General features: G+C 34.5%; 1 pseudogene across 1 annotated transcript in view; it reads right to left on the bottom strand.

Moving 5' to 3' along the window:
- LOC101050783 (uncharacterized) overlaps positions 1-26210 on the bottom strand; it is a 387580-nt pseudogene that overhangs the window by 95989 nt on the left and 265381 nt on the right. Inside the window, exon 3 of the transcript XR_012514904.1 lies at positions 1445-1493. The product of XR_012514904.1 is annotated as an uncharacterized LOC101050783 (transcript). The remainder of the gene's footprint in view (positions 1-1444; positions 1494-26210) is intronic.

Here is a 26210-nt window from a genome sequence, read left to right on the forward strand (position 1 = left end):
ATAGAATCAGAAAACTTTAGCCATTCCTCAGAAAATAATACAATGCTGCATCACAAAAGCATTCATAGATTAGAACTATAATGAAACAGCTTGAAAAATAAAAAGTTTATTCATTTCTGCAATTGCACTGTATCTCAGTTGGCCTCACATGGAGCTACACAAGGCATTCATGCCATAAATGATCTTTGATTCAATCAGAACAAGAAAAACAGCATGTTCCTCCCATATGGGATTTGAGGAGTCACATTCATTTTACAGTCCTTGGTTTGTTTTATCCTTATTTCAGCTCAATGAATAGACAACAACGATGCTATTGCATGTGCTTTACAGATGAGGAAACTTAACATCCTAGAAATACCATGAGTTTGCTAGCCACAAATCTCATGAGCAGTGAAGAAATTATTATCTACAAACACATAAAGCCTAAGAAATAATCAAGCAAAGTTTAAATAAACACAACCTGCCTAGTCATTATTAGAGAGACTTTCTATCTCCTGGTTGGTTTTTATGTTACCATTCTGACACTATTGGTTTTTATGCTACCATTCTTTTTTTTTTTTTTTTTTTTTTTGGTCTTATATCTTTAATCTGTATTGTTCTGCTCTTTTAGGCACTGCAAAGTTGTCTTGAATTAGAAAGAGGTACGAGAATGTGGGAGTGGGTGTTGACCTACATCTGAACAATCTGCATATGATTCACCACAATTAAACAATTTGGTTTGAAATAGCTACAATTAAGTTATTATCAGAGAAGTATTTACTAGGCTAGAAATTCTAAATTTATCTTCGCATATACTCTAACTGAAAAAAGGGCCACATTTTCTGCACTCTAGTAAAGCAAATGCCGAAGTAAATGCCTTCATGTTAATATCTGTATTGTTAAGTCACTGACAGCTAATTCTATAAATGATAACTTTAGTTGTTTCTTTAAAAATTATAGGCTTCGAATAGCAAGAAATCTATGACATGATGGTAGACAAAAGAGCTTCAATATACGTACACACATACACACACTCACACACACAATAGCAAAAAATCTATGACATGAGGGTAGATAAAAGAGCTTCAGTTTCTAACTATATACGTACACACACACACACACACACACACACAGAATTGCCTTCCTTCTACATGGAAATTATATGTAGTAATGTCAACGCATGACAAAGATAATATCAAATATTATCAAGGAGAAGATAATAAAGATAGTATCAAAATTCAGGAGAAAGAGTAAATTCTGTCTATAGTAAAATATAAACTGTAATAGTATGAAAGAAAAATTCAAACTGACAAACATATGTTTCAAATTGAGCAGTAAGTAGAAATAACATATCACTTATTCAGAGTAAGCAACATCAATTCTATGTATATCTAACAAGGGGAATAAATTATTAAAACAGATGAAAGAAGTATATTTTTAACCACAAAAATTTTATTTTTCTTACCTTTGTAGCTCGGTAGTAAAACACTCTCTGATGAATTTTGATGGATATCCTGGAAAGGAAAGAGAAAATAGATGAAATAGAGAATTTAAAAAAAACAGTTAACTGCTTTAACATTATTATCCACACTGAGTGTTAGTGGTCTATTTGCTGGGTAAGTATACATCATGGCAAGGCATTCTCTGTTCCTTCTTACACATAGACGAGACTGGCAACACTGATAGCGACAAAGGACACATGAGTATTATAATAAAAGCATGAGCATGTTTGTGCTCTGTAGAGCATGAATATAGTGATTAAAACTTGGTTTGGCATGGTGGCTCATTCTTGTTGGGAAGCTGAGGCAGGTGAATTGCTTGAGCTCAGGAGCCCAAGGCCAGCCTGTGCAACGTGGGAAACCTCAACTCTATCAAAATACAAAAAAATAGCCAGGCGTAATGGTAGCATCTCAGTTACTCAGGAGACTGAGGTGGGAGGATCACTTGAGCCCAGGAGGCAGAGGCGTCAGTGAACTGAGATCACACTACTGTACTCCAGCATGGGTGACAGAGTGAGACTCTATCTCAAAAAAAAAAAAAAAAAAAAAAGAAAGAAAGAAAGAAAGAAAGAAAACAAGAAAAAGCAATAAACGACAACAACAAAAATGATTTGTTGGCTGGGTGTGGTTGCTCACACCTGTAATCCCAGCAGGTTGGGAGGCTGAGGCAGGTGCATCCCAAGTTCAGGAGTTCAAGACCAGCCTGGCCAAGATGGTGAAACCCCATCTCTACTAAAAACACGAAAATGAGCCTGGGTGGTAGCAGGCACCTGTAACCCCAGCTACTCAGAAGGCTGAGGCAGAAGAATCACTTGAACCTAGGGAGTGGAGGTTGCAGTGAGACGAGATCATACCACTGCACTACAGCCTGGGCAAAAGAGTGAGACTCCATCATAAATAAATAAAGACTTGTGGTTCAAAATGATTAGCCAATTTAGTAATTTTTAAATTGACAGTTGATAAAAGGAGAAAGAAAAAAATCACTCTATATTTCTAAAATGAAACAACAACTAAATAACAAAATTACAAAACTAAGACTTTTAGATTTCATAACATATTTTTATATTATTAAAAAGTAGGTGCTGAGATTGAAATCCATTATGTGGACATGATCATAAGATTTCAGCTCAAGTGGCCCAAATTTTACATCCTATAAATGTAATAGGCTATTATCTGGAATAGAGAATCACTATAAAAAATTCCGATGCTCTTAATTAAAACAGAATTAGTCTTATAACTAGAAGGAAATTTAAAAGTCAACTGGCTCAACTTTCTCACTTTACAGATAAGCAAAGCTTGAATGTTAGTTCATGGCAGAACTAAGGGTAAAATTTCCATCTCTCTTTCTCATACTAATTTTACAACATTAAGTTTTTTAATCTTTCATAATTTCCAAGATTGGAAAGAAGTAGAGGAAGTAGAATTATGTATTCTGTTCTTGGTAAGTTCCATCCACTTGATAAAACATCATATTTCTGTTCTGCCTGAACAATCTATGTCATCAACACTTACTGTATCCATTTCATTTGAAACTTGTTTCCTTGGCCATTCTTGGGTGGCTTTGCCACCTGCTGATTGTGGGCTCTTGAGGGAACATAGACATTAGGCAGAGAGTGGTTACAGCAGGTCTGCAAGACCTAGCAGAATGCTATCTTCACATCTGACTCAGTGCAATCACAGTGGTGGTGGCCACAGGGGTGCCTGTGTCACTCCATCCCCAGTTTTAGGTGGCTCAGAACAGAGAGAGAGACTGTATGTTTGGGAGAAAGTAAGGAAAGAGAGAAAGAATTTTTGCCTGGTAATCTAGAGAATTCTCCTGGATCTTGTCCAAGACTATCAAGTTGGTACCTCTATGAGTCTGCAAGAACCACAGAGTTGCTGAGCCTGGAGAGCTCCCTTTAGCATCAACACCTTAGATCACAATACTTACATCCTTTCAAATATCTGGAAAGCTTCCCCAAGAAGGACAGCTACAAATAAACCCAGACAGTGAAGACTACAATAAATACCTAACTCTTCAATGCCCAGACACCAAAGAACATCTACTACCATCATTGCCTTCCAGGAAAACATGATGTCATCAAATGAACTAAATAAGGCACCAGGGACCAATCCTCAAGAAAGAGAGGTATGTGACCTTTCAGACAGAGAATTCAAAATAGTTCTGTTGAGTAAACAAAGAAATTCAAGGTTACACAAAGAAGAAAGTCAAAATTATATCAGAAAAAAATTAACAAAGAGATCAAAATAATTAAAAAGAAACAGAATGCTTGAGCTGAAAAAATGCAACAGACATAACGAAGAATGCATGAGTCCATTAATGGTAGAATAGATGAAGAGGAACAAATTAGTGAGTTTGAAGACAGGCTATTTAAAAATACACAAAGAGGAGACAAAAAAAATAAAAGAATGGAAAATAAAACATGCCTACAGGATCTAGAAAGTATCTTCAAAAGGGCAAGACTTTAAGTCCAATATCTAAGAGGATTTCTGAAAAGAAACCCTACAAGCTAGAAGGGATTGGAGCCCCAACTTCATCCTCATTAAATAAAACAATTATCACCCAAGAATTTTGTATCTAGTGAAACTAAGCTTCATAAAGGAAGGGAAAATATAGGGTTTCTTTCAGACAAACAAATGCTGAGAGAATTTGCCACTACCAAGCCAGCACTACAAGAACTGCTAAAAGGAGCTCTAAATCTTGAAATAAATCATTGAAATACACCAAAATAGAACCTCCTTAAAACCTATATCTCACAGGACCTATAAAACAAAAACACAATTAAAAAACACAAACAATGTGTTCAGGCAACAAATAGCATCATGAAAAGAAAAGTACCACAAAGCTCAATATTAACATTAAATATAAATGATATAAATGCTCCACTTAAAAGACACAAAATCAGAGGATGGATAAGAATTTACCAAATAAGTATGTGATGTCTTCAAGAGACTTGCCTAACACATAAGGACTCATAAACTTAAGGTAAAGGGGTGGAAAAAGATATTCTATGCAAATGAACTCCAAAAAGCAAGCAAGAGTAGCTATTCTTATATCAGACAAAATGAACTTTAAAGCAATAGCAGTTAAAAAAGAGAAAGAGGGACATTATATCATGATGAAAGGACTAGTCCAACAGAAAAATATCACAATCCTAAATATACATACACCTAACACTAGGGGTCACAAATTTATAAAACAAATACTACTATACCTAAAAAATGAGATAGGAAGAAACACAATAATAGTGGGGGACTTAAATACTCCACTGACAGCACTAGACAGGTCAAAAAGACTGAAAGTCAGCAAAGAAATAATAGATTTGAACTATACAGCAAATGGACTTAACAGAAATTTACAGAACATTTTATCCAACAACTGCAGAATATACATTCTATTTATCAGTGCAGGAAACGTTCTCCAAGACAGACCATATGATAATTGAGACAAAACAAGTCTAAATATGTTTAAGAAAATCAAAATTATATCAGGTACTTTCTCAGAACACAGTGAGATAAAATTGGGAATAAACACAAGAAGGAACCCTCAAAATCATGCAAATACATGGAAATTAAATAACTTGCTCCTGAATGATCATTGGGTCAACAATAAAATCAAGATGAAAATTTTAAAATTCTTTGAACTGAATAACAGTGACACAAAACCACTGCTCAAAGAAATAAGATAGGACACAAACAAATGGAAAAACATTCCATGCTCATGGATAGGAAGAATCAATATCACAAAAATGGCCATACACTAGTTCAATCATGTGAAAGATGGTGTGGCAATTCCTCAAGGACCTAGAAACAGAAATTCCATTTGACCCAGCAATCTCATTACTGGGTATATATCCAAAGGGTTATAAATCGTTCTACTATAAGGATACATGCACACAAATGTTCACTGTAGCACTGTTTGCAATAGCAAAGACCTGAAACCAATCCAAATGCTCATCGATGATAGACTGGACAGGGAAAATGTGGCACATATACACCATGGAATACTATGCAGCCATAAGAAAACGATGAGTTTCTGTCCTTTGTAGGGACATGGATGGACCTGGAAACCATCATACTCAGCAAACAGACACAAGAACAGAAAATCAAACACTGCATGTTCTCACTCATAGGTGGGTGTTCAACAATGAGAACACATGGACACAGGGAGGGGAACACCACGCACTGGGGTCTGTCTGGGGGAAATGGGGGAGGAACAGCAGAGGGTGGGGAGTTAGAGAGAGATAGCATGGGGAGAAATGCCAAATATAGGTGATAGGGAGGAAGGCAGCAAGTCACACTGCCATGTGTGTACTTATGCAACAATCTTGCATGTTCTTTACATGTACCCCCAAACTTAAAATGCAATAAAAACAAAATGGTCATACTCTCCAAAGTAATTTATAGATTCAATGCAATCCCCATCAAGCTACCATTGACTTTCTTCACAGAATTGGAAAAAAACTACTTTAAATTTCATATGGAACTAAAAAGGAGCCCACATAGCCAAAACAATCATAAGCAAAGAGAACAAAGCTGGAGGCATCACGCTACCTGACTTCAAACTATATTACAAGGCTATAGTAGCCAAAACAGGATGGTACTGGTACCAAAACAGATATATAGACATATGGAATGGAACAGAGGCCTCAGAAGTAACACTTCATATCTACAACCATCTGATCTTTGACAAATCTGACAAAAATAAGCAATGGGGAAAGGATTCCCTATTCAATAAATGGTAATGGAAAAACTGATTAGCCATATGCAGAAAGCTGAAACTGGACCCCTTCCTTATACCTTATACCAAAATTCACTCAAGATGAAATAAAGACTTAAATCTAAGACCTAAAACTATAAAAATCCTAGAAGAAAACCTAGGCAATACCATTCAGGACATAGGCATAGGCAAAGGTGTCATGACCAAAACACCAAAAGCAATGGCAACAAAAGCCACAATAGACAAATGGGATCTAATTAAACTAAAGAGCTTCTGCACAGCAAAAGAAACTACCTTCAGAGTGAACAGGCAACCTAAAGAATTGGAGAAAATTTTTGCAATCTATCCATCTGACAAAAAGCTAATACCCAGAATCTACAAATAACTTCAACAAACTTACAAAGAAAAGATCAAAAAGTGGGCAAAGAATTTGAACAGACACTTCTCAAAAGAAGACATTTATGCAGCCAACAAATACATGAAAAAAAGCTCATCATCACTGGTCATTAGAGAAATGAAAATCAAAACCACATTGAGATACCAACTTGTACCAGTTAGAATGGCAATCATTAAGAAGTCAGGATACAACAGATGCTGGAGAGGATGAGGAGAAATAGGAACACTTTTACACTGTTGGTGGGAGTGTAAATTAGTTCAACGATTGTGGAAGACAGTGTGGCAATTCCTCAAGTATTTCTGGAACTAGAAATACTCTTTAATCTAGCAATCCCATTACTGGGTATATACCCAAAGGATTATAAATCATTCTACCATAAAGACACGTGCATATGTATGTTTATTGCAGCACTGTTCACAAGAGTAAAGACTTGTAACCAACACAAATACCCATCAGTGATAGACTGGATAAAGAAAATGTGACACATACACACCATGGAATACTTTGCAGCCAAAAAAAGGATGAGTTCATGTCCTTTGCAGGGACATGGATGAAGCTGGAAGCCATCATTCTCAGCAAACTAACACAAGAACAGAAAACCAAACACTGCATGTTCTTACTCATAAGTGGGAGTTGAACAATGAGAACACAGGGACACCGGCAAGAGAATATCACACCCTGTCGGGCAGTGGGAGGACAGGGAAAGGATAGCATTGGGAGAAATACCTAATGTAGATGACAAGTTGATGGGTACAGAAAACCACCATGGCACATGTATACCTATGTAACAAATCTGTACATTCTGCACATGTACCCAAGAACTTAAAGTATAATTAAAAAAAAAAGAAAAGAAAAGAAAGAAAACACCTTCTGAGAAACAGCATAGGCAGTGCTAAGAGGAAAGTTCATAGCCTTAAATACCTGATCAAAAAGTCTGAAAGAACACAAATAGACAATCTAAATCACACCTCAAAGAACTAGAGAAACCAGAACAAACCAAACCAAACCCAGCAAAAGAAAAGAAATAACTAAATCAATGCAGAACTAAATAAAATGGAAATTAAAACATTACAAAAGATACATGAAACAAAAGCTGGTTCTTTGAAATTATAAATAATATTGAGAGAATATAAGTGAGAATAAGAAAATATTCAAAATAAGCTAAATTAGAAATGAAACAGGAGATATTACAATTGATACCACAGAATTACAGAAGATCATGCAAGGCTACTGTGAACACCTTTCAACACATAAACTAGAAAACCTAGAGGAGTAGGATATATTCCTGGAAATATGCAACCCTCCAAGATTAAACCAAGAAGAAACAGAAACTCTGAACAGACCAATAACAAGCAGCAAGATTGAAATGGTGATTTTTAAAAAAAATGTTACCAATGGAGAAAAAAAGTCTAGGACCAGTTGAATTCACAGCTGAATTACATCAGACATTCAAAGAAGGATTGGTACTAATTCTATCAACACTACTCCACAAAATACAAAAAGAGGAAATCCTCCCTAAATTATCCTATGAATATGAAGATAGTATCACCCTAATACCAAAACCAGGAAAGTGCATAACCAAAAAAGAAAACTACAAACCAATATCCCTGATGAACACAGATGGTAAAATCCTCAACACACTACTAGCTAACCCAATCTAACAACATTTCAGAAAGATAATCCACCATAATTAAGCAAGTTTCTCCCCCACAACCCCCCAACAGATAATGATTTGGTTCCAATGCAAATTAAGTGAGTTTCAATCCAGAGATGCAGGAATCATTTATCATACACAAGTCAATAAAAGTGATACACCACATAAACAAAAACAAAAATCACATGATCATCTCAATAGACGCAGAAAAAGCACTGAAAAAACCCAGCACCCCTTTATGATTAAGGCTCTCAGCAAAACTGGCATACAAGGGACATACCTGAATGTAATAAAAGCCATCTATGACAAACCCACAGCCAACATAATACTTCATGGGGAAAAGTTGAAAGCATTCCCTCTGAGAACTGACAAAGATGCCCACTCTCACCACTTCTCTTCAACATAGCACTGAAAGTCCTAGCCAGAGCAATCAGACAAAAGAAAGAAATAAAGGGCATCGAAATCAGTAAAGAGGAAGTCAAACTTTCCTGTTTGCTCATGATATGTTTACCTATAAAACCCTAAAGACACTTCCAGAAATATCCTAGAACTGATTAAAGAATTCAGCAAAGTGTCCAGATACAAAATTAATGTACACAAATTAGTAGCTTTTCTATACACCAAAATTGACCAAGCTGAGAATCAAATGAATAACTCAACCACTTTTACCACAGCTGAAAAAAAAATGTAGTATACCTAACCAAGGAGGTGAAAGACCTCTACAGGGAAACATACAACATGCTGCTGAAAGAAATCATAGACAACACAAATGAAAGGAAACACAACCCATGCTCATGAATGGGTAGAATAAATATTGTGAAAATGATCATACTGTCAAAAGCAGTCTGCAAATTCAATGCAATTCCCATCAAAATACCACCATCATTCTTCACAGAACTAGAAAAAAAAATCCTAAAATTCATAGGGAACCAAAGTACAGCCCAATACAAGACTAAGCAGAAATAACAAATCTGAAGGTATAACACATTACCTGACTTCAAACTATACTATAAGGCCATAGTTAGCAAAACAGCATGGTACTGGTATAAAAAAGGCACAAAGACCAATGGAATAGAAAAGAGAACCCAGAAATAAAGCCAAATACTTACAGCCAACTGATCTTTCGCAAAGCAAACAAAAACACAAAGTGGGGAAAGGGCATTCTATTCAAGAAATGTGTTCTGTGATAATTAGCAAGCCACATGTAGAAGAATAAAATTGGATCCTCATCGCTCATTTTATACAACAATGAACACAAGATGGATCAAGGATTTAAATCTAAGAACTGATACCATAAAGATTCTATAAGTTAACATTGAAAAAAACCTTCTAAACATTGGCTTAGGCAAACACTTCATGAACAAGAACCCAAAAGCAAATGCAACAAAAACAAAGATAAATGGATACAACTTAATTAAACTAAAATGCACCAAAATTCAAAAGAAACAAGTGGCAGATTAAACAGACAACCCACAGAGTGGGAGAACATCTTTGCAATATATACATCTAACAAAGGACTAATATTCAGAATCTACAATAAATTGAAACAAATAAGCAAGAAAAAAAACAATACCATCAAAAAGTGGACTAAGGACATGAATAGACAATTCTCAAAAGAAGATATGCATACAAATGGTCAACAAACATATGAAAAAATGGTCAACATCATTAATGATTGGGGAAATGCAAACCCAAACCATAATGTGATACCATCTTACTCCTGCAAGAATGGCCAGAATCAAAAACTCAAAAATTAATAGATGTTGGCGTGAATGTGGTAGAAAGGGAACACTTTTACTCCGCTGGTGAAAAATGACAACTAGTACAACCAGTATGAAAAGCAGTGTGGAGCCGGGCACGGTGGCTCAATCCTGTAATCCCAGCACTTTGGGAGGCCGAGGCGGGTGGATCACAAGGTCAAGAGATCGAGACCATCCTGGTCAACATGGTGAAACCCCGTCTCTACTAAAAACACAAAAAATTAGCTGGGCATGGTGGCACGTGCCTGTAATCCCAGCTACTCAGGAGGCTAAGGCAGGAGAATTGCCTGAACCCAGGAGGCGGAGGTTGCGGTGAGCCGAGATCATGCCATTGCACTCCAGCCTGGGTAACAAGAGCAAAACTCTGTCTCAAAAGAAAAAAAAAAAAAAGAAAAGAAAAGCAGTGTGGAGATTCCTTAAAGAGCCAAAAGGAGAACTATCATTTGATCCAGCAATCCCATATTGGACATCCACATAGAGGAAAAGAAGTGATTATAGGAAAAAGAAAGATACTTGCACACACATGTTTATAGGAGCACAAATTGCAATTGTAAAAATTGGAACCAGCACAAATGCCCATCAATTGATGAGTGGTTAAATAATTTCTGGTGTATATATAGATCACTGAATACTATTCAGCCATAAAAAAAGATGAAACAATGGCATTCACAGCAACCTGGATGGAATTAAAGACCATTATTTTAAGCAAAGTAATTCAGGAATAGAAAACCAAGTATTGTATGTTCTCACTCACAAGCGGGAGCTAAGCTGGAAAGATACAAGGGCATAAGAATGATACAATGGACTTCGGCAACTTAGGGAAAATGGTAAAAGGCAGATGAGCAATAAAAGACTACACACATTGTACACTGCTTGGGTGATGGGTGAACTAAAACTCAGAAATCACCACTAAAGAACTTAATAGTGTAAGCAAAAACTATCTGTTCCCTCAAAACTTATTGAAATTAAAAAAAAAAGAACTTACGCCTATCTGACTCAAACTATTCTAAAAAATAAAAGCAGAAAAAATGCTTCCAAATGCATTTTATGAAGGTGTTACTATCCTGATATCAAAACCAGACAAAAAACATCAAAAAAATAAAACTATAGGCCAATATTGCCGATGAATATTGATGCAAAAACCCTCAATAAATTACTAGCAAACAGAATTAAACAATACATTATGAAGATCACTTATTCTAACTAAGTGGGATTTATCCCTGGGATGCAAGGATGGCTCACCATATGCAAACCCATCAATGTGATATATCCTATCAAGAGAATAAAGGATAAATACCACATGATCATTTCAATTGATGCTGAAAGAGCATTTGATAAGATTCAGCATCCCTTCATGATAAAAACCCTAAGAAATAAGTGGAGAGAGAAGAAATATATCTCAACATAATAAAAGCCACATGTAACAGACTGAATGCGGAAATACTGAAAATCTTTCCTCTAAGATTGGGAACATATAAGGATGCCCATTGCCATCACTATTCAACATTGTACTGAGGTCCTAACTACAGCAATCAGACAAGAGAAAGATATAAAGATCATCCAAATTGAAAAGGAAGTGAAGTAAAATTATCCTTGTTTGCAGACGATATGATCTTATATCTGGAAAAACCTAAAGACTCCCTCAGAAACTACTAGAATTGATAAATGAATTCAGTAAAGTTGCAGGATACAAAAATCACCATATAAAAACCAGTAGCATTTCTATATACCAACAGTGAACAATCTGAAAAAGAAATATAAAAAATAATCCTATTTACAACAGTCAAACATAAAATTAAATATGCAGGAATTAACCAAACAAGTAAAAGATCTCTATAATGAAAACTGTAAAACACTGATGAAAGAAATTGAAGAGGACACAAAAAAAAAAAAAAAAAAAAAAGAAAAGAAAAAAAAGAAAAAAAAATGCTCTTGAATTGGAAAATCAATATTGTTACAATGTCCATTCCACCCAAAGCAAGCTACAGATTCAATGTAATCCCTATCAAAATTCCAATGACATTCTTCACAGAAATAGGAAAAAAAATCAATCCTAATATTAATATGGAACCACAAAAGACCCGGAATAGCCAAAGCTATCCTAAGCAAAAATAGTAAAACTGGCAGAATTACATTACCTGACTTCAAATTATACTACAGAGTTATAGTAACCAAAGCAGCATGATACTGCCATAAAAACAGACACATGTAACAGTGGAACAGAATAAAAAACTCAGGAAAAAATCCACACACCTACAGTGAACTCTTTTTTTTTTTTTTTTTTTTTTTTTTTTAATAACAAAGGTGCCAAGAACACTGGGGAAAAGACATACTCCTCAATAAAAGGTGCTGTGAAAACTAGATTTCCATACGCAAAAGAATAAAACAGACCTCTGTCTCTCTCAAACTTCATATCAAAATGGACTGAAGACTTAAGTCTAAGACCTCAAACTGTGAAACTAACACAAGAAAACACTGGAGGAAAATTCTCAAACATTGGTTTAGGCAAAGATTTCTTGAGCAATAGCTCACAAGCACAGGCAATCAAAGCAAACATGGACAAATGGGATCACATCAAGTTTAAAATCTTCTGCACAGTAAAGAATACAATCAACACAGTAAATAGACAATTCACAGTATGGGAGAAATATTTTCAAACTACACATGTGATAAATTAATAACTAGAATATAAGAAGCTCAAACAACTCTAAAAATAAAAACTAATAATCCAGCCAAAAGATGGGCAAGTTTTGAAGAAACATTTCTCAAAAGACATACAAGTGGCAAAGAGACATGTGAAAAGGTGCTCTACATTATTCATCAGCAGAGAAGTGCAAATCAAAACTACAGTGAGAGCTTATCTCATCTCAGTTAAAATGGCTTCTATTCAAAAGACAGGCAATAACAAATGCTTATGAGGATGTGGAGAAAAGAGAATCCTTGTAAGCTGTTGGTGGGAATGTAAATTAGCGTAACCATTATGCACAACAATTTGGAGTTTCCTCAAAAAACTAAAAATTGAGCTACTACATGATCCAGCAATCTCACTGCTGGGTATATATCTAAAAGAAAGGAAATGAAAGTACTGAAGAGATATCTGCACACCTATGTTTGTTGCAATACTATTTACAACAGCTAATATTTGGAAACAACCTACATGTCCATCTACAGATGGATAAAGAAAATGTGATACAGATACATAATGGAATACTATTCAGCTATAAAAAAAAAGAGTATCCTGTCATTTGCAACAATATAGAGAGTATTGGAAATCGTTAAGTGAAATATTCCAGGCACAGAAAGATGAACATCACATGTTCTCAGTTATTTTTGGGATCTAAAAATACAAAAGATTGAACTCATAGACATAGAGAGTAGAAAGATAGTTACCGGAGGCTGGGAAGTGGTAGTGGGGGATTGTGGGTAGAGGTAGGCATGGCTAATGGGTTAAAAAAATAAAAAATAAAAAAATAGAATGAATAAGAGCTACTATTTGATAGTACAACATGGTAACTATATTGAAGAATAACATTTTAAAATAAGTGTAATTGGATTGTTTGCAGCTCAGTGAAGGTGATAGATACTCCATTCTTCATGATGTGCTTGTTTCACATTGTGTGCTTATATCAAAACATCTCATGTACCCCATAAATATATACACCTACCCTGTACCCAGAAAAACAAATTTTTAATAAAATAAAACTCCATTCCTTGACGGAGGGAGATACCAATGAATTAGATGACAGCATTCTGGTACTAAGCATTCTGGTATTAAATCAATGAGAGAAAGTAGGAACAAAAATAAGTAGAAAAAAAAACCACATGAGCTACAGAGCTGGCAAAATCAGTCAATAATACTTCTAGCTGGATATGAAAGAAGACATCCAGTAGTTCTTCACATAAAATCTGTTTTCTGGGTAGACTTCAAACAAAGAAATATGTACCATTTGCTCTTTAACATATGTTTCCTCATTCTAAATTGATCTGTAAAATTATAAGCAATAATGGAATTATTCTTTTGCTATCTGGCTACAATTCATATTTTAAAAAATACATAAACATTTGTGATTATTAAATAATATAATTTTTGTGACAATTAACAAACTGTTTCTGGTGAATGCTTCCAGAATATATATAATAACCCTTGGCCCAGTTTGTTTTGCTATTAACAGATAGTAACCTCTATGTGTTCACTGAGTATGATAACAGAATCAACATTATGTAAGCACAGATTCCACCACTGTACTATCATAACCTAGAATTCTAAGAGACTGGGAACTGAGCAAACAGCAACACAATAGCTGTGGGAATGTTTGCTTGTACTATAATCTCAAAAACAGCTTGTGTGTACCACATTGGAAGCTCACAGTATCAGGAAGATGCATCTTTCCTTGTTGGACAAACTCAATGATTAATTCATGTTTCCCTTGCAGAATGTCAGAGGATAAATGTAGTAAGCTTAAAAGTCTTATCAGATATAAAAGAGAGATCAGATTTAAAACTGTTTTTCAAATGCAGGCTTTAAATTATTTGAGAGTTCTAGCCAGGGTACCCAGCTAGAGTAGCTAGTATCTGTAAGAAGAAAAGGTGTATTCACTTGATCTTATGATTCTACTTTTTCAATTCTGCCTAAATCATTAAAAAAGAAAGCTGAGACAAATAGTTTTTGTGTCAAAGTTTAAGTAACTTAACCCAAACATATTTAAGAGGAATAAAGTCACAGAATGAATTACAAATAAATGTGTTTTTTGAAATAACAGTAATTGGTAAAGTACAAAGTACTACATTTTTCTATAAGAAGTCATCTGAACACAGTTCAGCACTCTTAAAGGTACACAAATTTGCACACATGTGTGTGTACTGTTGCACATATTTGCATTATGCTTTGCACATGCAAATATGCTCAAATACTGAAATTGATATGCTTAAAGACTTAAATTAATTCTTCTAATCCATCATCTCAAGTTCAGAATATTTGAGAACATAAAGCACATAATGGACTAGAAGAATATTTTTCTTAACTTGAGGTGAGATTTTTGGCTTTTTCACTATCTCCAAAGTAAAGATTATGGTAAATAAACACATCTGCAAGTTTCAAAGTGACATACAAGGCATAAGTGATTACCAATTTAAGACAAGATTACCATAATATGGAAGGCAAGATTTTTCAGACAGATGAAGGGCAAAGAGATAAATCAAGTTACTAATTTATTATGTAAATTAATTAGAAACTCTCTTCTTATTCTCTGCTCCCTTTCCCTCCCACTAAAGAGACAATTGTTTATGAAGATGCACCCAAAAGCATCCTCAAAACAATGTCCTGTTTTAAAGATTAACAATCTCCTATTTTAGAAAATTAAAGTTTGAACAATCAAAAGAATTTAAAATATTGTGTAACTGTATTCTATTTTTCATTCCGAAAGGCTTTAGTTTTTTCATCAAGATAAGTCATAAGAAGTTTATATTCTACAAGGAGAACAAATTTCTCACAGCAGTTGAAGAATAGGAACACAATAGACCTTAGCATTTCTGCTAAAAGTACATAGGAACAAATAAACAATATTAAAATGTCTATACTATGTACCTTTGACACAAAATAAACATACTCCCTATAATATATAGGAAATTATACTTAACACATTTATCAAAACAGAATTTTTAAATATAGTATTCATAGGTTAATGAGTTAAAAACCTTTTGATTGTCTAGATAAGTTCTCTTACAGATGCATAAATGAAATAATATGTGTATTATGCTATTTATGAGTAAAGCCTAATTTTATTATTGCAGCAACATTTTCTTTTGATTTTCCACAAAGCTCCGTATTGCCATTTTAGGAATGACGATTATTAAAATGCTCCAATTTTTCAGTTTTGACATTCACCTCCCAGCTCCTCTTCATTATTCAAATCAAGTAATGCCTACTAGAAATATATTTTTAAATTCAAACCAGACACTCTTCTATTTAATTAACACAGGATATACACGCAAAGTTAAAAAATAAAGCTTAATTTAAAAATATAAACTTTCCCACATTAATTATTAACAAAGAATATGAACCAACTGTGAAGTTTGCTCATAAGAAATATATTTTTTTCTCTTAGCCTTTTGTGCACTCCATTTTCTCTTTAATATTCTACAATTTGAATAACTCAATTCTAAACTTCAAATCCAAGTCCAGGATAGGATTAGAGTTAATATTAGTCTCTTAGCATTGGTCTCTCTGATATTTATATCAGGAAGTTGTGGTTTAGTTAATAACACAGTTTTCTGCTCATGAAAGGGTGTAAGATTCAAAGCTTTTATAGTATTATAACTATCTTCACTTTGTAACAATCATAAGATGGTCTAAGTCATTATAAGGCCACTTCTGACCTTTCAGAAGCTGCAGCTTCTTGGCATGGCAAGAGAATGGTTTGAGACTAGAATGGTTCCAACAGTAACTTCATGTCCAAAGAATGCGATAAGGCCTTTTCCCCACAAAGGCTCTATTGGAGAGAATGATATGACTGGTTTTCTGCCAAAAGACCTGCTGTACAGATTGATCTCAAGTGATCTTTTTTTTCCGAGTGACAGTTGGAACATGCCCATTAGGATGGTTCTAGAAGTGTTCTTAAGCAACTCACAGAGGCCCAGCTGAGGTCTTGTCAGCTGATCTGAGAGTAACAGTGACAGTGTCCCAAGGACAGATTGTCAGATTGTCATGTTCAATACCTTTCTGGAATAAAAATCTCCATTTAAGTAAAATGTGCTGTATTTTTAAATTGCAGTTTCAAAATCACAGTTTTAGTATAGAATTTAGCTATGTTTATTTTGTATATTACAAAGGAAGTTTAACATTACTTGTTGAAAAACATGCATACACATATCCTCTTTTAATGCATTTTCTTTTGACCGCAATTAATGGAATGTGTGATATTTCATTTCTAAAAAATATCCCAAATTACATCATGGAAAATACAAAATAATTAATAATTTTTACTAAGAGAAAGCTACATACAAAATAAGAAACTCTTGCTGTATGGAGGTTATATACTAACAAAAACAATAATTTATAAATAAACATGTACCATTGGTGGTGAAGTGCTATGAAAAGAAATAATACAGGCAAATGTGGAATTGAGGGGTGGTGGTCATATTTTTAGAAAAACTAGGAAGATTTGGAAAGAAAAGAACAAAAGAAGAGGTCACAATGCTTCCTAAAGGCTATCAATTATCATTTGGCTTCTACTATTTTGGACATTTGGACCCGAGATTCTCCTTTGTCACCATCTGATCTTTCAGTGAAATGAAATCAACATATACTTTGAACATTTTTTAACATGTGTTTGATTGCAAAATATCTGATAGGTGGAGCACAGTGGCTCACAGCTGTAAAAATCAGCACTTTGGAAGGCCACAGTGAGAAGGTTACTTGAGCTCAGGAGTTTGAGACAAGTTTGGGCAACATAGTAAGATCCCATCTCTATTTAAAATGTTAACTCAAATATCTCATCAAATACTATAGGTAAATATCTTTAAAAAAAACAGTGATGGGGGATGTAAGTTCGGTTAATGGGTACAAAAATACAGTTTGAATAAGATCTAGAATTGATAGCACAATTGTGTGATTACAGTTAACACAAATTTATTGTACATTGTAAAATAACTAAAAGAGTATAACTGGAATGTTTGTAACACAAAGAATTGATAAATTCATGAGGTGATGGACACTTCATTTACCCTAATGTGATTATTATGCCTTGTATGACTGTACCAGAATATCTCATGTACCCCATAAATATGTACAGCTACTATATAGTCATAAAAATTAAGAATAAAAAAATTTAAATAGTAAAATAAACAGTGATTAAGGAGAAGGGATTGCCATAGCTTCATAGCTTAATAAGGTTCATTGAATTTTGGACACTTAGGACACTTGCATCTAATAGTTAAAACTTGTAAATATTATGTCCATTATATAGATAAGGAAACAGATACTGAAAAGAATTAAGTAACTTCCTAACATAACAAAGATTAAGGAGCGCAGCAGAGTTTTGACCTGGGCCCCTGTCACTCTCAAGCCCAGGTCCCAAGCTCCACCAATTTGAAATAGAAAAGTGAGGCAAAGCCTCTGCAAATGAGACATGCTATCCTGGTTTTTCCTTGGGGGTTGAACCTATATAATAACAAATAAAAGAACTGAAAATCAAGTTTTTTCTAAAATTAGCATTCTCACTCTCTCTCTCATAAGCTCATTTTATTCTTACTTTATAATATATACATTTAAAAAAACAAATGAAATAAAGCAACTTAATTCTAATTTGGGAACACATGAAATTATCTTTGATGTAATTCTACCAATGTTAAACTTGATATAATCCAACTTGGTACAGTTCTGCTAATAGTTCTGGCATTCGTATAAAGATATATATGATTTGTTGTTTCTATCACCCATGATTATCTTAAAAGCAAACATCTATATTAGTGTGTAAATATATAATTTTAAAATATAAACAGTAATATTTATAACTAAAAAGAAATAGTAATATATAATGAAAGATAAACTCAAAGAAGTATTAAGCCCTAAATTGATTCCTAAATTTGTTTATTTTCTCTTGAAAACTAAACATTTCTTTTCAATTTTAAAAACAATTTTGTCTTTACTTGGCACTCCAGATTTGTTGTAAAAACATTTAATTACTAGACTATAAAAATGAAGAAGCTTTATCTGCCTGCAGTTATCAAATTGGTAATTAAGAAAAGCATAAATATTTACTGGCTTTTTTCTTCTTCTTCAGAATTAATTGGTAGATATTATGGTCTGAGCACTAACATCTTTTTTCATCATATGATAAACTGAATTTTAGAAGAGCCATATAATAAGGTAACTGCTTTTGTTTCACAATGAATATAAGGAGCAATTTGAAGTACTTAAATAAAATTTAAGTTGCTACCAACTTAGGTCCACTAAATCACTTAAGACATTAGAGTAACCTATAGCCCCATTTTCGATGCAACTAAGGAGAAAGAGTCAATAATCAAATTTGACTATGACCCACATTCTCTCCATGAGAAACAATGGACCTCATTTGTTTCTAGAGATAGATCAATTAAGTTTTGTGGAAAATGACAAAACTCCAGGAGAATGATGTCAAATAAATGGGAAATATCAGAGGGAACTGCTCAAAAGAATATCCTAAGCCAATCTCTTAAACTGGATGGCATTAACTATGCTCATATTTCTTCATTGAGAGTGAATCTTTAACACTTCTTCCAAGTCCTCAATAATAACTAATCATTTAGAACATGTTTCTTGTACTGAAGACACAGACTGCTTCCAAAATATTAAAAGTATGCTTATCATTAATACTTGAATTTTAAATCCTCTTTATGGCAAGTGCTGAAAATTCCAGTTCTTAAACGACACTCTAAAGGAGTGTGGTTTTTGGCTCGGCTTTAGCAATGAGCATGCATCTGATATGGTTCTTCTGTCCTAGGCCCAGGCCTTCTTGATGTAAATTATTAGAAGCCTTAAGCTTGGAACAGAATCACATAAAGATTGCAGATACAATAGAAACTGATAAAACAATATAACAAACCACTTTACACACACAAAAACACCATTTTTCCCACTAATAAATGAACTAGTGAGTTATCAAAATTCTCAGTAATAATATCAAGATAGTTGCTCAATCTTTGTCAAAGGGGATAATATACAAATTGTTGAAAGTGCAAAGGAACCTATAAGGAGATCTCAAAATATTTAGCTAGATCCATAGATGACATCAAAAGCTTCACCTACGTCTGCACTTCAAGTTCTCTGAGTGTAAAGGCCTATCTGGTTTTTTACAAATAGATCCCCACATACTTGGAATACAACCTGACAAATGGTAGCTGCAAGCTTAAAATTTCTTGAATGAATGGAAAATTTTAAATTCTTCATTGCAATCATATCACTGTTACCCCTGCATAAAACCATTCAACCTCTTTCCATTGCTCCTAGAAAAAAGACTGAACTTCTTAACAATCTACAAGGACCTGCTGGCTTACTGCCTACTCACTTCTTTAGTCATCTCACATGGAATTCTTACCTGTCAATGCTAAAGTGGATTCTTTCAGGACCTTACAGACACCAACTTCCCTCTACCTATCGCAATATTATCCATCCTACTAGGTGGCTGAGGGGATTCAGCCAACACGACCAGAAAAAGTCCTAACCTTCTCCTCAATCACTCACATAGGCTGAATCTGGCCCCAATTGGTCACAACGATATACATCCTAAGATGACTTTTTAGGCCAGGTGCAGTGGCTCACACCTGTAATCCCAGCACTTTGGGAGGATGAGGTAGGCGGATCATCAAGTCAGAAGATCGAGACCATCCTGGCTAACACAGTAAAACCTTGTCTCTACTAAAAATACAAAAAATTAGCCAGGTGTGGTGGCATGCACCTGTAGTTCAGTTACTCAGGAGGCTGAGGCAAAAGAATCGCTTGAACATGGGAGCCGGAGGTTGTGGTGAGCTGAGATCGTGCCATTGCACTCCAGCCTGGGCAACAAGAGCAAAACACCCTCTCAAAAACAATAAAAAATTTTTTGAAGTACTTTTTAAGTACTTCAAAATACAAAGGTACAGAAGAGTCAAAAATAATAAAATGCAGGCTGTAAGTATAAAATCTAGAATTAATAGCTATTACCATTTTTCCATGCCTGCTTTTATTATCGCTTTCTCTATCTCTTAAAAAAAAAAAAAAGAACCTAGTTCACTATTTACTATCTCACTTCATTCAGGTATCTTCTCAGAAAGGAATTCCCTTAACACTCAATCTAAAATGGCATTACTCCTAACCTTTCATCTTCTTATTCTGCTTTACTATTTTTTTAATCATTTATTACTATGTTATAATTTGCTAAATGATAAAATGCTTGTTTGACTCTCCAGAATGTAAGCTGCAAACTGAGTAAATGTCATATCATAACCAAAGTTTCACCCAATGCATTCCATTTTCCCTCTATCCCACCCAAATACCAACAACAGTCTGAAGTCAGCATATATGCTTTGTATATGTAGCTTTTACCTTTCCTGAGAAAGCATGTATCCCTAACAAAGTTACTGTACAGCTCTCTTCCCTTTTGTTGTCTGGTTAATCCCAACCATTCTCCAAATTTCAACTGAAGTGTTTCTTTCTTAGACAGGCTTTCCCCACCACCCTGATTATTCACTGTTTACTGTGCTCTTCTTCTCAGCAGTGTGACAGTAAAAATTTTACTTTTGTTTGTGTGGACATGGAATAATCTGCCTCTTTCTGCCACTAGACTGTAAGCTCTACAAAAGTGGTAAATTCTGTGTTTATTATTCCTAACGTGTAAAGTACTCAGGAAACACTAGTGGATAAGTGAGTTAAACTGTAACATATAAGAAGTTATTTCTGTCTGTTCTATCTCACATGAAGATACATACCTAATAAGAACAGGAATCAGTCAAACTCATGGCCAACTATTTTTTCTCCATTTTCCTACAGATGAAATTTGTTTGTCTGGCTAACTTGAAACAAGGATAATAAAGTACTATTTCTACTTGCCACAACATTATTTTTCCCCATAATTTTTTATTATACTTCTGAGGAGCTTTCCATTCGGCTCTATGAGTAGACCAGTTCACATGGTATTTCATATTTTAAGACAAACAAATTTATTTCAACACATTCTAAATGTAGTAGTCAGCAAATTACATTCAGGCACCTAAGAGAAGACTACTTTGTGCTATTTACTGATGTTTCAGTTAATCAAGTACAAATATTTCAAATTGCTGTCTCACAATTCTTACAAAATTTCATGAAAAATATGGGATTTAGTTCATATAAGTTCCTGCTCACAATCTCATATTACTGGATCAAATTACAGAGCATTTGTATTATGACACTGAGCCATTTTTCTTTTGGCTTCTCTCCTTATACTTCTTTCCAACAATGTGTACTCACACATACACAACATACACATACACACACACACCTTGATGATAATTGGGACTTGGACAACATGAAAATCCTTTTATCAGCATATAATTTGTTTAGTTTTATAAAAGCCAATTGAGTAAAATTCAAGAAAACTAAGAAAAAATTCTTAAAACTTAAGGACTCTAAAATATATTGATATATAAGAATAAACTTTAACAGCAAATTTATCCAGGGCATATAGAGTTGTTTTGTTTTTTCTTTCTTTTCCTTTTTGGAACAGTGTCTTGCTCTGTTACATAAGCACCCAGGTTGGAGTGCAGTGGTGTGATTGTGGCTAACTGTAATTTCAACCTCCCACGTTCAGGCAATCCTCCCATCTCAGTCTCCCAAGTAGCTGGGACTACAGGCACATGGCACGATGTCTGGCTAATTTTTTTTGTATTCTTTTGTAGAGATGGGTTTTCACCATGTTCCCCAAGCTGGTCTTGAACTCCTGGATTCAAGTGATCTACCACCTTGGCCTCCCAAAATGCTGAGATTAAAGGCATAAACCATCATACTTGGCCCATATAGAGATCTTATACCTACTTCTAAATCTGCAAATCATGTCTTTTGTTTATGACTAAGACGAGTAGAAAAGTTGTATGAATTACAGTATAAACATTTTTGAAATACTTTTATTAGATATTTCCCAACCATATGAAATCAAAGCATGTCTCTGGAGTGAATCAATAGTATATACACTGCACAAATACTCAAGTGAATATGCGTTCTTTAAACAGTGGGAAGGAAAATAAATAAAATAAAAATATAAATGGCTTTTAATATATAATGTATAGTAATAATTCATGAAAAAAGAATACAGAATTTAGGTATTTGGGAACAATTTTCCAAAAAAACTTGTTTTCTCTACAGTCTTTAACTGTTATTGTTTTTGAAAATAAATGATTTTCTTCAGAAAATGTATATAGCATTTCTGTGCTTTACGCAGGAGTTTAAACCTCAAATTCCCACAGTATCCTAGCAATGCAAATTAATTACGAGGATTAGGGGTAGACTGGATTGCCTGAAGAGTTAATGTCAGAAGTCTGTGAACTGTGCTTTAGGAAAAGACAAATACCTCTCCTAAAATAAATCTGATATGTTACATGTGCAGCAATATTTTCAAAGTTAATTGACTCATCTTATATGGTGCTGCCAATGTGCCTGTTACTATATGTTTTCCCAAAATTGCTAGGCTAACAAAATTGTGTTTCTAGGTGCCTAACTGAGGCTAAACACATAATTGGAAAAATAACTAAGTATAGATATACTAAGAACAATAACAGGCATTGATAGAGATATGCAAAGATTATTACAGGAATATGGATTAGTGGCATAATCTTTGGCCGAACTCAAGAAGAGGGTGGGAACTAGGCTGACTCTATCAACACAGGTAAAAATTAATTGGAATTGGGATTGGCAAAAACGTAGGCGTATAAGGAGAAAGCCTCCAAACAAAGGGAACAATATAAGTAAAAGCCCGGAAAGAAGAACCAGCACAGTGTAAGCAAGAAACCACGATAACCAAAGTGTTTCATAGAGTATGTTGCAGAGAGTGGCTGGAGACAAAGCCGGAGAATCTGACCAAGGTGAAAATGTGAATGACATAGTGCTGCACTATGGGGTTTATCCTAATCAATATGGCAAATGCATTTACTCTTATTTGTCAGATCTTATATGTTGCTATTGGGTGGCTTTTGTTTGGAGAAGAATTCCTCAGAATCTTTCTTGAAAATATTAAAACCACAAAATATAATATTTTAATTAATTAGTAATATTTTTCATAGATAGAAAAATAGAGTCATGGCATTGATGCTATATGTGCGATTTTTGCTATACAAGAATGGTGGATTTTCAGTGTATGTTACAGTTACTTGGTCGAGATTTTTCTTTAATTGAAGAAAAGGCAAGAGTTGGCATGGAGAAAAAATTTAAGAGGGCTTTATAGTAGCTCAGAAGAGAGGTGATGAGAGTTCTAGACCAGGCAGTGAGAATATACAAGGAGAAGGGGGAATGTTTCAAGAAACATTTAGGAAACTATATTGGAAAAAGTCTGATATGACTGATGAGGCTTAAGGGAGGAGTCATGGATGATTCCTAAATGTCAGCTTGGTAAACCGGTTCATTCTGAAGACATCACCTAGAATAGAAGGCATAAGAGTAACCATAAACTTGAAGAAGAAAATGCTGGGGTATGACTTTGAGATTTAAAACATACTGGTAGAGCTACCAGGAGGAAATGGCCACGTAGCTCACATATGAAGTAATTTTGTTGGCAATAAAAATTGGGAGAAATAGAAGCATACTACTAAGAGTTGAAATTATAGAATCAATTTGCTCACCTAAAACCTGTATTTAGAATGAGGGGATGAGGAATCCAAGAATGATAAACGATAAATTATTCATAGTAGAAAGCAGCCCCTGATGAAGACAGAGAGGAGTAGTGATGAAATATTAGAAGGAAAAGAGTGGAGAGACTCACAGAAGCCATGGGAATTTCAAACAGAGTGGTAGACCAAGTCAAACACATCGACAAAGTCCAATAAAGTAAAGACTATTTATGCATTTATGCTCCTTGGGTTTCACAATTAAGAGCTTTTCAGGTGAACATAAGATATGGGAGTAGTTTTGATAGCGTCTTACATACAAACATACATACACACACACACTATATATATATATATATATATATATATATATATATTAGAATATATTCTAATATAGTGTGTATATAAGAAAAACATTTTTCTCATATTTATTGCATAGACTATAATCTATTCTTTGTGCGAATATTAATTTGAAAATGGTTCACTTCTATGCCATTTTAAATACACAACAGATACATCACATGTTAATAAAAGTATGAGCTTCTAGGTACCTATAGTCAAGGGGATTAGACACCAGATATAAAGATGCTGTATGCCTATGATTATGTGTTTATTATTTATTTATTTATAATTATTGTTATTTATTTTATTATTATTGCCTTTGGAAAATACTCTTTAAATTACTTCTCAAAGATGTACAGGGTATGTTAATACATATTATTTAAAAATAATCTTTCAACATAGTTTGAATTAGGAGTTGGAGATATTTTATGTTATAAAAATTCTCTTTGAAATATTATTGGGCAAGAAATTTAGGGCTTTAACTTTTTTTTTTTTTTTAAGGTCTGAATCATAGGTAAAAAAGTGAAGACAGGCAGGCAAAACTAAGTCAATCTACATCCCAAATCCCAAACTCATGAGGAAGCAGGCCATTTATGTCAAGAATGGGGTTTCTGAACATTTTGTCCAACAGCAAATCCTTCAAATATTAGTGGTCCTTATAGCATGACTGGGAGAATATACACCTGGTTTGCTGTTATTGATCCAGAAAATACACTGGGATGACCTGCAAGTCCTCTAAAAATGCACATGCAACAGCCCCACTCCAGGCCTGCAGAAAGAAAAGTATCCAGGAATGGGTTCAGGGAACATGCATTTTACAAAGTCTCCCTAGCCAGCTCTGATGTGCAAACATAGGTAAAAATTAGTGTCTTGCATGGGAGCAAGGATTGCTTACCCAGAAAATCACAGTCTCCATTCTTAATCTAAAAAATGTCTTGATGTAGATGGAATTACTCAAGTTTCTTTGCCCATCAGAAAAATGACACTTTTCTTCATCTGGACCAGAAGAGCTACAAGGTGGGGAATAGATTGGAATGAATTTTTCACTTTTCTAGTAGAAAACTGAAAGAGATCCTAGGACCACCTCTGACAGGTTTCAGCTACTGTTTCTAAAATTTCATTTTCTAACCTTCCAGGTTTCCTAGTTAAGCAAAACTTAAATGGGTGGTTATATTAGTTCGTTTTCATGCTGCTGATAAAGATATACCCCAAAATGAGCAATTTACAAAGGAAAGAAGTGTAATAGAAAACACAATTCCTCGTGTCTGGGAAGACTGACACTGATGGTGGAAGGCAAGGAGTAAGTCACATCTTACGTGGATGGTGGCAGGCAGAGAGAGATTGCACAGGCAAACTCCCATTTTTAAAGCCATCAGATCTCATGAGACCCATTCATTATCATAAGAACAGCATAGGAAAGACCTGTGCTTCTTCCAATCGTCTCCCATCAGGTTCCTCCCACAACACATGGGAATTATGGGAGCTACAAGATGAGATTTGGGTGGGAACACAAAGACAAACTACATCATTCTGCCCCGGCTCTTCCCAAATC

Source organism: Saimiri boliviensis, chromosome 18 (assembly GCF_048565385.1).
Source record: "Saimiri boliviensis isolate mSaiBol1 chromosome 18, mSaiBol1.pri, whole genome shotgun sequence".
In the NCBI taxonomy this organism is placed as follows: Eukaryota; Metazoa; Chordata; class Mammalia; order Primates; family Cebidae; genus Saimiri; species Saimiri boliviensis.